This window comes from Gopherus evgoodei, chromosome 7 (genome assembly GCF_007399415.2).
Source record: "Gopherus evgoodei ecotype Sinaloan lineage chromosome 7, rGopEvg1_v1.p, whole genome shotgun sequence".
NCBI lineage: Eukaryota > Metazoa > Chordata > Testudines > Testudinidae > Gopherus > Gopherus evgoodei.
Genome location: NC_044328.1, coordinates 111505041 through 111517931, shown reverse-complemented (window position 1 = coordinate 111517931; position 12891 = coordinate 111505041).

Genomic DNA, 12891 nt, shown 5'->3' with positions numbered 1-12891 from the left:
GGTCTCCCCTGTGAAATCTGTATAGTAAAAAGCACATAAAAGACCAGATTTCATAGGGGGAGACCAGATTTCACAGTCCGTGACGTGTTTTTCATGGTCATGAATTTGGTAGGGCCCTAATGATTGGATATGGGGAGAGGATTGTATCTTCAAGCTCTGGACACAGAGAGGAACTTCCACATGCTGATCTCATCCCTTCCAGATGCAGGAGGAGTTCATCAGTCTCCATGGCATTGTCCCCATCCGTCATAGATGCTGCTTGTGACCCTCCACAAGTCTGGGACTCCACATGTTGGGAGACTGGGATTGGGAGTGGGCTGGTTGTGTGTGGGACATGAATTGTTCCCCCACCAGCTAGGCAGAGAACACTGAAGTAAACAAATCTTGCCAAGGGTTTCATTAACCTTCTTGTGGATTCTTCTCTGAACTGGGTGTTCCTCCTTCCCACGCCTGGGGGGGGCATGGAATTCCAAAGACAGTGACTGGCAGAGGGAGTTTTGGAAGCAAGGTTCCATTAGGGCCATGTTCTCAGGGCCATGGGGAGAGATGCAGGGGGGCACCAGCCAAGTTGGAGGCACAGATACGGCCCTAGAGTCTGGTGGATCTTCCTATATCGCCACAGATATCCACATACCCCCAAGCAGATTACATAGAATGAGGATGTAAAGCCCACAAGTTTCAACATGATTAAAGGATCGAAATATTTACGTAAAGCAAAATCTAGATAAAAGTTCCTGCAGAGTCCATTAAATCAGATTTTTTTTAATCAATGATTTGCAAGTGATAGTACTTCCAGAGTATGGATTTCTACAATTATTGCACCTCACCTGGTAAAAACAGAATTCTGACATATACTAACAAGGCAAGACACAAGCTCTTTTGAGTTGTGGCATTGTGTTTCCCCTGGAGAAATGTGACACTTCATTATTGCATGACATAATTTCTGCTATAAGGTAAACTATCTTTAGTATTTGTATATCAAGTTAAGTGTGGGCAGCACACAGGATCAGGGTCCAGGAATTTCTCGTTTTAATCCAAGCTCTGATGAGATGTTCAGATGATAGGTCTTTGGCCAGTTATAAAGATAAAGGCTCATTTGCAAAATATAGATACCGGTCCCGCTTTGCATTTTGAACATTCTTGAGTACAGGAGTGTTTGCGTCTACAATATGTGTCTCAATCTGGAATCACAGCTTATCACCAGCATATTGAATTCCTTAGTGTAACTACAACTTAATTCACAACTGTTCACTTAATAAGGATTTGTTCCCATTTATAGCTATTCACCAAATGTCAATAAACTTTGATCACATGTAAAATGACATTGTACGAAGAGCAACTGCCAGCACTGCATGGCTCCTATCTGCTCAGCCAGAGAAAGGGTTCCTTCTTGCTCACTGTCAGAGCAGTTTCTGTATGGCCCACAAGACGCCCTGCATAAATATGAGTTTGAGTCTGGATGAGTTCACAGCTTGAGCTGATGCAACTGCAGTTCCATTTTTTAAAGCAATAGCATAGGGTGTTAGAATGGACCGCAAGGGTCCTCTAGTCTAATCCCCTGCCAAGATGCAAGATTTCAGAGCCGTTTGCAAAAAAATTTCTTTTTTAAATCACAGCATTGTAAGAAAAACAAATTCCTCCCTTCCCCCTAGAACAACAAGCAACTAATTTGGAAATAAATATCTGCATTGCCATGAATTACAGAGGCTTGTGTAATTGCTTCTTCACAAAAACTGCCTTGCAGTCTGTGAATTAAATCCCTGTTCTTCTTCCAAAAGACACCAAAGCTTCTGACTACTGCCTAGCTCACAGTGAGGTGTGTATTATTGGCTTTCCTCCATGTCCTCGACCATGTAAAAGCTGACACGAACATCAGCCACACTAGTTCATTTACAGTTGATATTTCATGCATCAGCAAAGCCATTTTTTTCACAGCCTTGACTCTTTGTCCGGGTAGATTTATGCCATGCTTTAAGTTAGGTTTGTCTGCATTTTTAAGTACCACATCTGAGTGATAAAAAGCTAACATGGCTGTAATTAGTTTGTCTGAATGAGCTGTTTGCATGGAGGGGAGAACTGTGCGAACCGCCTTTGGCTAACCGCCTTTAATTTATCTTTAAATATTGACTTGTGCTCTTGCGAGGCTTGTGTCATCCCAGAAACAGTGGCCCCATGTGCAGCATCTTGTGGCCTAGTGGGGCTATTTCAGCGATTGCAAGGCTGGGACAGGGAAGGTGGGGCATTGAGGGAGAGAGCCAGAGGCACCCTTGAGCTTTGCATTGAGTGCAGTAGTTGGGTTCCTTTGTAATAATTTTGCCCTATGCAGACTCTGGTGAGAGGCATAAAAAATTCAGTAGCTGAATAGTTAACTTCCTTCTGAGCTGTCCCTGGAAAGGTCATTCGCTGCATAACTGCTTACTTCTCTGGATCAGCTGGGTGGTCGCCAGCTCTCCTGCATGGCCACTAACATACACATTGACCAGATGCTATCTTCAACCAGAACGCACACAGCCTCCTATGAAATTTGAATGAGCATGAACCACTGGCATGTAGTGGTAGTGGTGTAGAAATAAACTTGGATTCTCCCTCGCTGGTGGTTTTCTTTTCTTTCCTCTGCTGTTATGGTTCGGAGATGCCAAGAAACCCATCCCCACTGGGGCTGATTGGATGTATGCACGATGCAGTTCCCATATCAAAAGAGACATTCACGAGCGACATGTAGTGCAATCTGAAGCTTGTATTCATTTAATTCCCCCTCCATTGCGATGCTATTGGTTAACCTTTAACTCGAGATGGGCCTCAGCTCTAAACTTCAAAGTTTTGGGGGGGAGTTTCAGCTCCATGATGTGGGTTTGCATCCATCTTTCTCTCTAACCATCACGGTCACCGGAGGCACTTATTCCTTTGTCTTGCTGTGCTACTCTCTTCTACCCTTGGCTTTCAGATGCACAGAGGTGATGGTAGTAATAACAAATAATTAATTAATAATACAGCGGACATTTATAGAACAATTTCTATCCCTAAATTTCCCATGGCACGTCACCCGCTGTATATCATATATACACCACCAATGAAATGCAGCCAGCTGTGGGTTGGAGGGCAGCCACTGAATGGACAATCAGTGAACAGCACACTGTTGGAGTGGAGGAGAGGGAGAAAATAATACAGTGCTAGAGTAGATCAGCTTTCCTTGCTCCAGGTTTTCTCCTTCTGCTGTGCCAATTTAGCCATTTTGCATGGTGACTAGCCCACTTGATTCTCTCTGCAATGATGGAGAATCTTGCCTCAAAACTGGAGCTATTCACAGAGTTTTCTCTGGGCAGGGAACATGCCCCTATTGATGGGCCTGATTCTCAGATCTATGTAGAAGACATCCTAGAAGGTGTGACTGTATGGAAATAAAGCCATATTGGCTTATGCTCAGTGAGAAACAGGACAAGAAAAACCACCCAGTGCTTCCCTAATGGGGAAGGACCAAACCAGGGCGGGAAGGAAATATCACAACTCTGAATGAGTGTTACAGATATGTACTCTTCTCACTGCTGAATAGGGAGCATGGCATCTCGCCACCCACAGGCAAAGAGTCCTGGCTACTCACACCATATATATTGATATTCTTTTTTTGGGGTGAGGCACTAGAAGATACATAGACAATTAAGAGCCTTATATCTGGTGACCACACTTAACCATGTCTACATGCAACATGTTACTGCTGCCAAGCCTTGAACCAGGACCTTCACAAAGTAGGGATAGCAACTCTACCAGATGGCCAAGCCACAAGTGAGCCTCTGCCTGGCTGACATGGTGGCAGCTGTGCTGAACTTGTCTGAGCTGGATGTTGCTGTGTGTCTCACACCTCTTTGTCCAGGAAACCACACTGGCCGATGAGTTAATTTACATCGTAAATTTCCTGCCACACAACTGATATACGGTGTGTGTAGCAGATTCCCAACCGTGAGGATTTCAGGGAGAGGACAGTGCTCATGCAAGAATAATAGGGTAAACCAGATGGGATCTTTTGCATCATTCTCCCCTGAGTAGAACCCTAAGTAGGATGAAAGCTTGTTTGCTAGAGGGTTGTCAATAAGAATGAATAGCAAATCTGGCATTATGGACTATAGATTTCTACTTCCTGCATTAGACTTAATATAAGTCAGAGTTCTTGTGGAGCTGATCATCAGCCACGCCAATGATTCCCAAGGCAGCTTTTGTAGAAATTGAATCAATTTGTTTACTCATTTCTATAGTGTCTTTGTGAAGAAGTTATCCACTTCCTGGAAACCAGGGCTCCAGGATAGGACCACTGCCTAGCAAAGTGAGGAGGAGGAGCCTATGGGTTACATCCCCACTGGCATGGTTCCAGTGGAGAGGCACTATTGGCATCATCTGAGCATCTTACCCTTCTTCCTATTTTGACTGAAATGAATGAGCAGTGAGCAGAACGACACTGGATTCTTCACTCAAGGAAACTCACAGACATGTTTCTCTTCCAGCAGCTTGCTAGGCCCGGTCTACACTAGGGGATGGGGCGAGTATCGATCTAAGACATGCAACTTCAGCTATGCGAATAGCATAGCTGAAGTCGAAGTATCTTAGATCGATTTACCTCGGGTCCTCACGGCGCGAGATCGACGTCCGCTGCTCCCCATGTCGACTCCGCTACCACCGCTCGCTGCGGTGGAGTTCCAGTGTCGACGGTGAGCGCGTTCAGGGATTGATATATCGCGTCTAGATGAGACGCGATATATCGATCCCCGAGAAATTGATTGCTATCTGCCGATACGGTGGGTAGTCTGGACGTACCCCTAGTTTTTTATCTTCTTCCTTCTCCTCTGTCATGCAGTCTGTCTGCCTGATACACCATAGTCTCCTGAGTTCTAATCCTGTAGCCATCCCATTTTAGGATGCATTCCACAGTGGAATCTACATTCCCTCCTTAGGCTCTATAAAGGATTCACAGATTTGTATCACATTTACTTTTGTGCTAGTCACTATTCAGCTACCATTAAACACCATGCTACGACATGCACAGCGGCACACAATGCTAACTGCATAGGAATGTGCCAAGGATGGTTTCCCAGGCTTCGGGAGAGACAGGGCCAGAAACAAGGGAAAGTGACATGGGCAAGTGTCAGATACAGTCCCACAGGGTCCCTGCGGGTGTACTGATGTCAGGGGAAGAGGGTTCAGCAGCAGGGAACTAGAGATAGCCTCAAAGAGAGGGAAAGGACAGAACAGCGACAAGAGGAGTGGAAGGAGGCAGAGGAGAAAAGTCAGACTGAAAGGTCAGGGAATGACAACTGAAACACTACTAAACGTGGCAACCAAGTAACATTCATACTTGGCATTACCTTTCCTACAGATCAGTGTCCTTTCAGGTCCCTCCTCAGGGATATACCCCCAAGCCAGATTCAGGATGCTGCTGTTTGAAGACTAGCATAATAATGTGGTTATAACAAATACATGTGTAGAATGATACTTTGTTGGAGGACAGCTTATTTGTTGCAAAGTTAATTTTCGTAGGGCATGTCAAAGGTGCATCTTGCTTACTCTCTGTAGCCTTTGCCTGGGCTGGAGGCATCCATCTTTCAAAAACAGATCTCAAATCAATAGTCTTCTAACCTTTGGAGGATGATCCAGGAATGTTGATGCATTTGGAACAATTGTTGACGCATAAGAAAGCTCTAATTACACTGCACTAACTGTTCAACTAAGGTGGAAATGTTTGCATAATAAGGCCCGCTTCTTGTGACTCCTTACCCGGTAATGTGAAGGTCCCGCCCCAATGTGGAATTTCATATTCATAAGCATGCCGTTATGCCAAGGAATTCAATATGCCTGTCAAGAGTTGTGATTCCAGTCCTGTCTTCATCCTGGTGTTGTTTATCCCTTCAAAGAATGGATATCTCTCAGATGGTTTATATGGCTCTCTCAGCTCAGGGCGGATCACACGTTAATAACACTTTGCATGTATGCAGCACCTATGTCTGAAGATGCCAAAGCATTTTAAAAACACTAATGAAGCCTCACCACATCATTGTGAGATAGACATTATTATACCTGTTTTGCAGATGGGCAAACTGAGGCATAGAGAAGCTAAACTGCAAAGTTTCCCAAATGCCAACTGATCTGAAGTATCTCCATTTTTGAGTGCCCAAGTTAGACTCCAAGGTGTCTCTGAGTGGATGCCCCAAAGCACTGTCTGATTTTGAGAATTTTGGTCCATATGACTTTCCCAGTATCATAGAGTTAGTCAGTTTCAGAGGCAGAGATAGAAATCAGGAGTTCTACCTTGCAGGATGTTGTGAGGCTCCATTAACTAAGGGCCAGGAAGCATATTGATAGAGTGAAAAGTGCTACAGAAATTGCCAAAGCTTATTTATTACAAAAATGACAAGAAAAATGTCAGTGTATATTAGATTTCTGTGGGATGCAGGTAAACTCGGCCCTTTAAACTCAGTGACCTGACAGGTCTAATTTCAAGAATGCACGATTGGTCACACCGAGTGTTACTCAGGCAATGTGCCATACTTGACCTTCCTTAGTCCCTGGAGATATGTACCAGCTCTACTCCCTATAGAATTTTTCACCCTACACCTTTGTGTCCCAACATTGGTCAGGTTATTAAAAAACAAAATGAAAGGAGAGAATTGAGTCACATATGAAAGTTTGGACCCTCTGGCTCAGAAATACACACACATTACATCAATTTAAAGGGAACTCCTGCCACAGCTACTAGAATTATTATAGCAACTTAAACATTTCACTGATTTGTTGCTCTGTTTTATTTGGCTTCCAGCAGGAAAGGGTCAGCCTAGATTTTGCCCCTGCAATGTGCTGCAGCTTCTGCAAGACATCTTGAGCCTTTCATTTCTGATCTGATATTTATGAGGGGGATGATGCAGTGGCTATGTTCACTGAGGAAAGAGGTATCGTGTTAAGAATGCGCAAAGGAGATTATTGAGCAAGAGAGAAAAAAGGGCACAAAAAACTCAGCAGGAAGAGAGACTTATGCTGTTTGCTACTTCGCTATCCCAGTCCTCACTGAAGACCTCTCCCTGCCCCCACCAAGAAATCCCCATGACACTTTGATCTTGCCTAGCAGAGGAGGCTGGAGACATAAGTATTTTACTTTTCTTGAAACTATAGCCTAATCCCTCTAGTACATTGGATCTGACAGCTATCGTTAACCAGCTAAACTGGCTTAGCTGCAAAACCATCCTGCACGAAGATGCACTTGACAACGATCTGCCAATATGGCCCTCAAAAATAAGCTCCGGGAAAAGAAATAGCCATTGCAGAATGAAAGGGTGAAGGACCAGGAGTCATTAAAATTCACAGACAGCTCACAGCCAATTTCATGTGGCCTCCATCATTATATATATACTGCTGCTGTTGGGGCTGTTTCATTTCCTACTGCCTGATCTACTGGGAGATGAAGTGATTATCAACAGATAGAGAAACATGCTGACATCTTGGTTGTTTTAAAGGCGGTATGAAGTGGAGCCAGGGCTGAGCACTTTAACCCTTGGTGAGGATGGCAAGAGCTGGGAAAATATATTGTGACAATAACCGTAATAATACCTAGTTCTCGCATGGTGCCTTTCATCCATTGATCTCAAAGCACTTTTCAAAGGAGGGAGAAACAGAGGCACATAGGCGAAATGACTTGCTACAGGTCATCCAGCAGACCAATGGCAGAGCTGGAAATAGTTCCTAGCGCTTTTGAGCTCCAGTCCAGTGCCCTGCCCACTGGAGACTCACATTGAGATTGGCAGAAATGGCGGAACAGAGAGGATGTGCATTTTATTTTCTAAATGAATGACTTATTGTTGTCCAGTGACGTGCAGTTCCATCATGCATTGTAATTAATAGATAGGGCAAACTGAGGTGGGTGATTGCTGAAGGATGGTCTAGAGTCAGATGCTGAACCTCTGTGACATTATCTAGTTATCAAATGCAAAACTGCTATGATTATTACCCTGACCATTGTACGTCCAGGAGATGATTTGAGATTGATACACAAAGTCCCTAAGTAGTTTCAAGCATTGCTGTTATGTAATTATCAGTTTCTTGGTCATCTTAATTTCTATGTCAGAAGACAGAAATAGGTTATATCATTTTGCACTTATCTAGCATCTGCATGTCTCAAAGTGCTTTGTGAAAGTTGCATTATTATTTGCATTTTACAGCTGGAGAAAGGGAGGGCACTGAGAGTTAAGTGACCTGCTTAGCATCACCCAATGAGTCAGTGGGGCAGGGTCAAGCTTCCTGACTCAGTATTTGCCTGAACAAGAAAGTTGCACCAGTGTTTGAAAACAGATTTAGTTAAACTGGCCCAAACCCTCTGCAGACCTCTTTTTGATTGAAACCTGATTTATTTTGATTGTGCATAAGTTGCTAAGGAATCAATTAATTGATATAAACCATTCTTAAACCGGAATAAAAGTGTCCACACACAATGAGTTTAAAAACACACCATTATTTAAACAGGGGCAAGTTTTTATGTAGGCCCCATCACGGGTCTCCTGACTCCTACTCTAATCACAAAATATGCTGCAAATGTGAAACCTTGGGGCAGGGTGAGCACTGGAGGGTAATAGGAGCCTATATAAAAAAAAGACCCAAAAATCACGACTGTCCCTATAAAATCCGGATATCTGGTTACCCTAGCTGCCTCCCACACTGCACCTCAGAATTATGCTGCTTTCATGTCCATATAATGTCTTAATTTAAGCCTTGTGACTTGAATTCACAAAGGGGTCATGTTTATTTCTAAAAGACTCAGCTTAAATATCTGTCGTCTTTTTTTGGGAGCTTAACCCTCCCCTAGCAGGGGGACACAAGCTATGATCTAATAGGTTTTATCCATCTCTTAACGTCTATAACCCTAAAATACAGGTCATTTTCTAGAGTATGATGATTAGACAGGATGAGATCTTAGATTCAGCACCTGAGAAAATGCCATTTAGTGGTGCATGGGAGAAGCAATGCATAATCAGGAGTTTATGCATAAGAGAACAGAAAAGCAATAGATTGTACACTTGGGACCATAAAGGACACCTTGACTTCAGGAAATGGGATCTGTATATAAGCATCAGGTAAACACGAGCAACAGAGAATGGCTCTGCCCTAAGACATGAAGTCTCATTGTGGCATTAGCATTATCAGAGAGGCTTCAAAGAGAAAACATTTCCATGGAGCAAATTGGGTTTTAATGGATGTCCCCTGGATAAAGCATTTCCATTTCTTGTGGAGTTCTCTCAATAAAAAAAGGGAACATGAATACAAATGGGCAATGCAGCGTGGAAACATTTTGCTTCTGGTTTCAGAGGCTCATCATCAAGTTATCACCACACAGGAGTGATGGACAGCCACAAATCAACCGAGCGTGCCTCGTATAACTACAGTCTATGTGACAGGCACATGGGCATTGGCAGAGAACAGCTGCATTGGTTATACATGTAATTCACCTGGCTATGTCCCATATAGTGATCGGGGACTTGTCCAAATATCACAGTACAAATCCTTAGTTTAGGAAGTTGAATGCAGTGTTTCATAGCTAAATACTGGGCATGATCTGAAAACTGTTGGTCTTTTTACAATAAAACTCCCCATTAGAGAGAAAATTGATATACCCCAGATGTGTTATGAACAGCGAGAATGTCTTTTCTGTGGAGTGTGTTACTAACAAATTGTCCTCTGTTATACCAGTGCAATGTTTCAAAAATCCATGGGTTTGTACCAGTGGCTCGGAGAGGAGAATTTAGACCCCCAATGTTTACTGTCTATGAGAGCAGACATTATTTCTTCACTATTATTCATATATTTGCATTACTTCTATGCTTTTTTATGCAACACAGAGAAAATCGATCACATATTTCTTGATGCTTATTGGCAAACTTCAACAAATGTGGGATGGGAGGCTTCCTCACAAACCTGGCCTCTGTATACTGCTGCCTGAGCAAATGGAGGCAGGATGGCCCAATAGTTAGGGCATTCACCTAGGACTCAGGAGATCTGGGTTCAATTCCCTGTACTGCCAGACTTCCTATGCAACCCTGGGCAAGTCACTTAGCCTCTCTGTGCCTCAGTTCTCCATTTGTCAAATGGGATAATAGCACTGCCCTACCTCAGAGGGCTGTTGGGAGGATAAATAGGTTAATGATTGTAAAGTGCTTGGATATTCTAGTGATGAATATTGTATATGTACCTAAGGACAAGTCTATACTTACCTCTGGAGTGATTGATCCAATGGAGGTTGATTTATTATGTCTAGTGAAGATTTGATAAATCAAGCACTCTCCCGTCAACTCTGGTACTCCACCAGAGTGAGAAGCATAGGCAGAGTCGACGGGGGAGTATCAGCAGTCAACCGGGGTAAGTAGATCTAAGTACATCGACATTGCGTAACTTAGATCGATCACTCACCTAGTGTAGACCAGGCCTTACAGAGTTATAGGGATTGTGACAGTCTTGCATCTGTGTCCAGGGTGGAGCTGAGCAGGGCTGGCTTTAGGTGGATTCCCCTGATTCCCCAGAATTGGGCCTTGCACCTAAGAGGGCCCCGTGCCGTGGATGCCTTTTTAATTTTTAATTTTTTTTTACATACCCAGCAGCAGTCCAGGTCTTCGGCAGCACTTCAGCGGCAGGGGGTCCTTCACTTGCTCTGGGTCTTCGGCAGCATTTTGTCGGCAGGGGATCTGGAGAGAGTGAAGGACCCCCTGCCACCGAAGTGCCATGGAAGACCAGGACCGCTGCCGGGTATTCGAATTGGGCCCCACAGTTCCTAAAGCTGGTCCTGGAGCTGAGAGGGGGCTTTCAGGGAGCAGAGCCTGAGCTAAATTACGAGGGGGCTGTTTCAGCCTCCAGAGTAGCCTGAATATCTCTGGCAAAATTTTGTGAAGCTCCCTTTGCCCTTCCTCCCCCAAAGATGCAGCCCAGAATCTCAGCCAGCAGGAGTGGTTGGTTTTTAAAGAAAAATTCTCATTCATTTTACAACAATATTTTTTTCAGGTTGCTTCCTGGCACAATAAAGAGGAGATAGAGAAGAAATTCAGCCAATCTCTAGATTCACGTGGACATATCGAGTGCTTGATAGAACTAGCCTGAGAAAAAAGTTGCTTTGTCTTAGGCTACAGATGAAACAAGTTCGGTGGTTTCAGCTCAAAGGACTTTACTGCTCATTCCCAAACCACCCGACTACAGCTGAATATGGGGTGGGGGGGTGCTGCTTAGGACCTGAACATCATGGCAAACTGCAGGTGAGGAGAAAGCATTGCAGAGTTGCCTTGGAGGCCTGTGCAACAATCTTTGAACTTGTAGGCAAAATCCTCAATGTGCTGGATTTTGGAACACCCAATCACACCTGGATGCAACAGACTGTGACATTGGGAGATCCTGAGCCATTATAATCAAATATACCAGAGTGGTTAGTTGGATTATTGTAATCCATTTCTGTATTCTGAAACAGAAGGGAGACTTGGGGTAACTTCTAATAATCCATCCTCCAAACCATTTCCTCCTGTATATGATTAGCCAATTGGTCAGTCGTGTGACTCCTAGCTATTGGCTATCAGATCAAATTAGAAAGTGGCTCTTCGTAAATCAAAATGCTTTCCTGCCTCCTGAGTGGTGAGAGCCTCTAATGTGTGCAGTTCACTTAGCATAGGCTTGGTGCAATGCTAGAGAAAAAACGTATTTGTTTGTTATGAATGGATGCAATGTGCACCATTAACTCAGAACTGGCTAACCAAATGAGTAACATTAATGAATGTACAAAGGTGGATGCCTGTAATATCCAGGAAAAAGAACAGGAATACTTTTGGCACCTTAAGAGGCTAATTAATTAAGATGAGGTATTATCAGCAGGAGAAAAAAAAACTTTTGTAGTGATAACAACGTGAGGAAATAGATTAACTTGGGTTTGAATAGAGACTAAGAGTGGCTGGGTTATTACACACATTGAATCTATTTCCCATGTTAAGTATCCTCACACCTTCTTGTCAACAGTCTAAAATGGGCTATCTTGATTATCACTACCAAAGTTTTTTTCTCTCCTGCTGATAATACCTCATGTTAATTAATTAGCCTTTTACAGTTGGCATGGCTACTTCTACCTTTTCATGTTCTCTGTATGTATATATATTTCTTACTATATGTTCCATTATATGCATCTGATGAAGTGGGCTGTAGCCCATGAAAGCTTATGTTCCAATAAATTTGTTAGTCTCTAAGGCTTCTCCCATTGTATTATACTCTCTTTTTAATGGTCTTAGTCCTTGCTGAGCTTTACCTTGCTCATGGCAATAACAAGATGGGCAGTAACTCATCTCAAGAAGGCAAGTACTACCTCATGGGAAGTAAATCCAGATACAGAGGGCTAATCAATGGTGGATGGGAGAGTGGTCAGGTTAAAGTGCAGGACTGGGATTCAGGACCTGTGAGGACCAGTTCTGCAACCCTTACTCATACTTATCTTCCTTACTTAGGGTGTTTAGTTCCACTGAGCAATCAATAGGACTACTCAAGTGGATCAAGGTTATATGATCAGGCCCCTGGCTCTGCCATAAACTTTCTGTGTGACCATTGGCAGGACCTCTGTGCCTCAGCTTTTCTGTCTGTGAAATGGGAATAAAAATATCTCTATCTCTCTTGCTAGAGTTGTAAGACTTAATTTAGTCCTGTTTGCAAAGCACTTTGAGATCCTTGGATGAAGGGCACTCTGAAATTGGCCAGTAGTAATAGTTATAAATCCAGCAGAGGATGGACTTTTCATCTTGCATCTCTATGGTGTCCTTAAGTGGACACCCCATTACATTATATAGTGACCACTGAGTGACATAGTGCTACTACATGTAAACACAATCCAAACCAGCAGTGGGCTGTGGG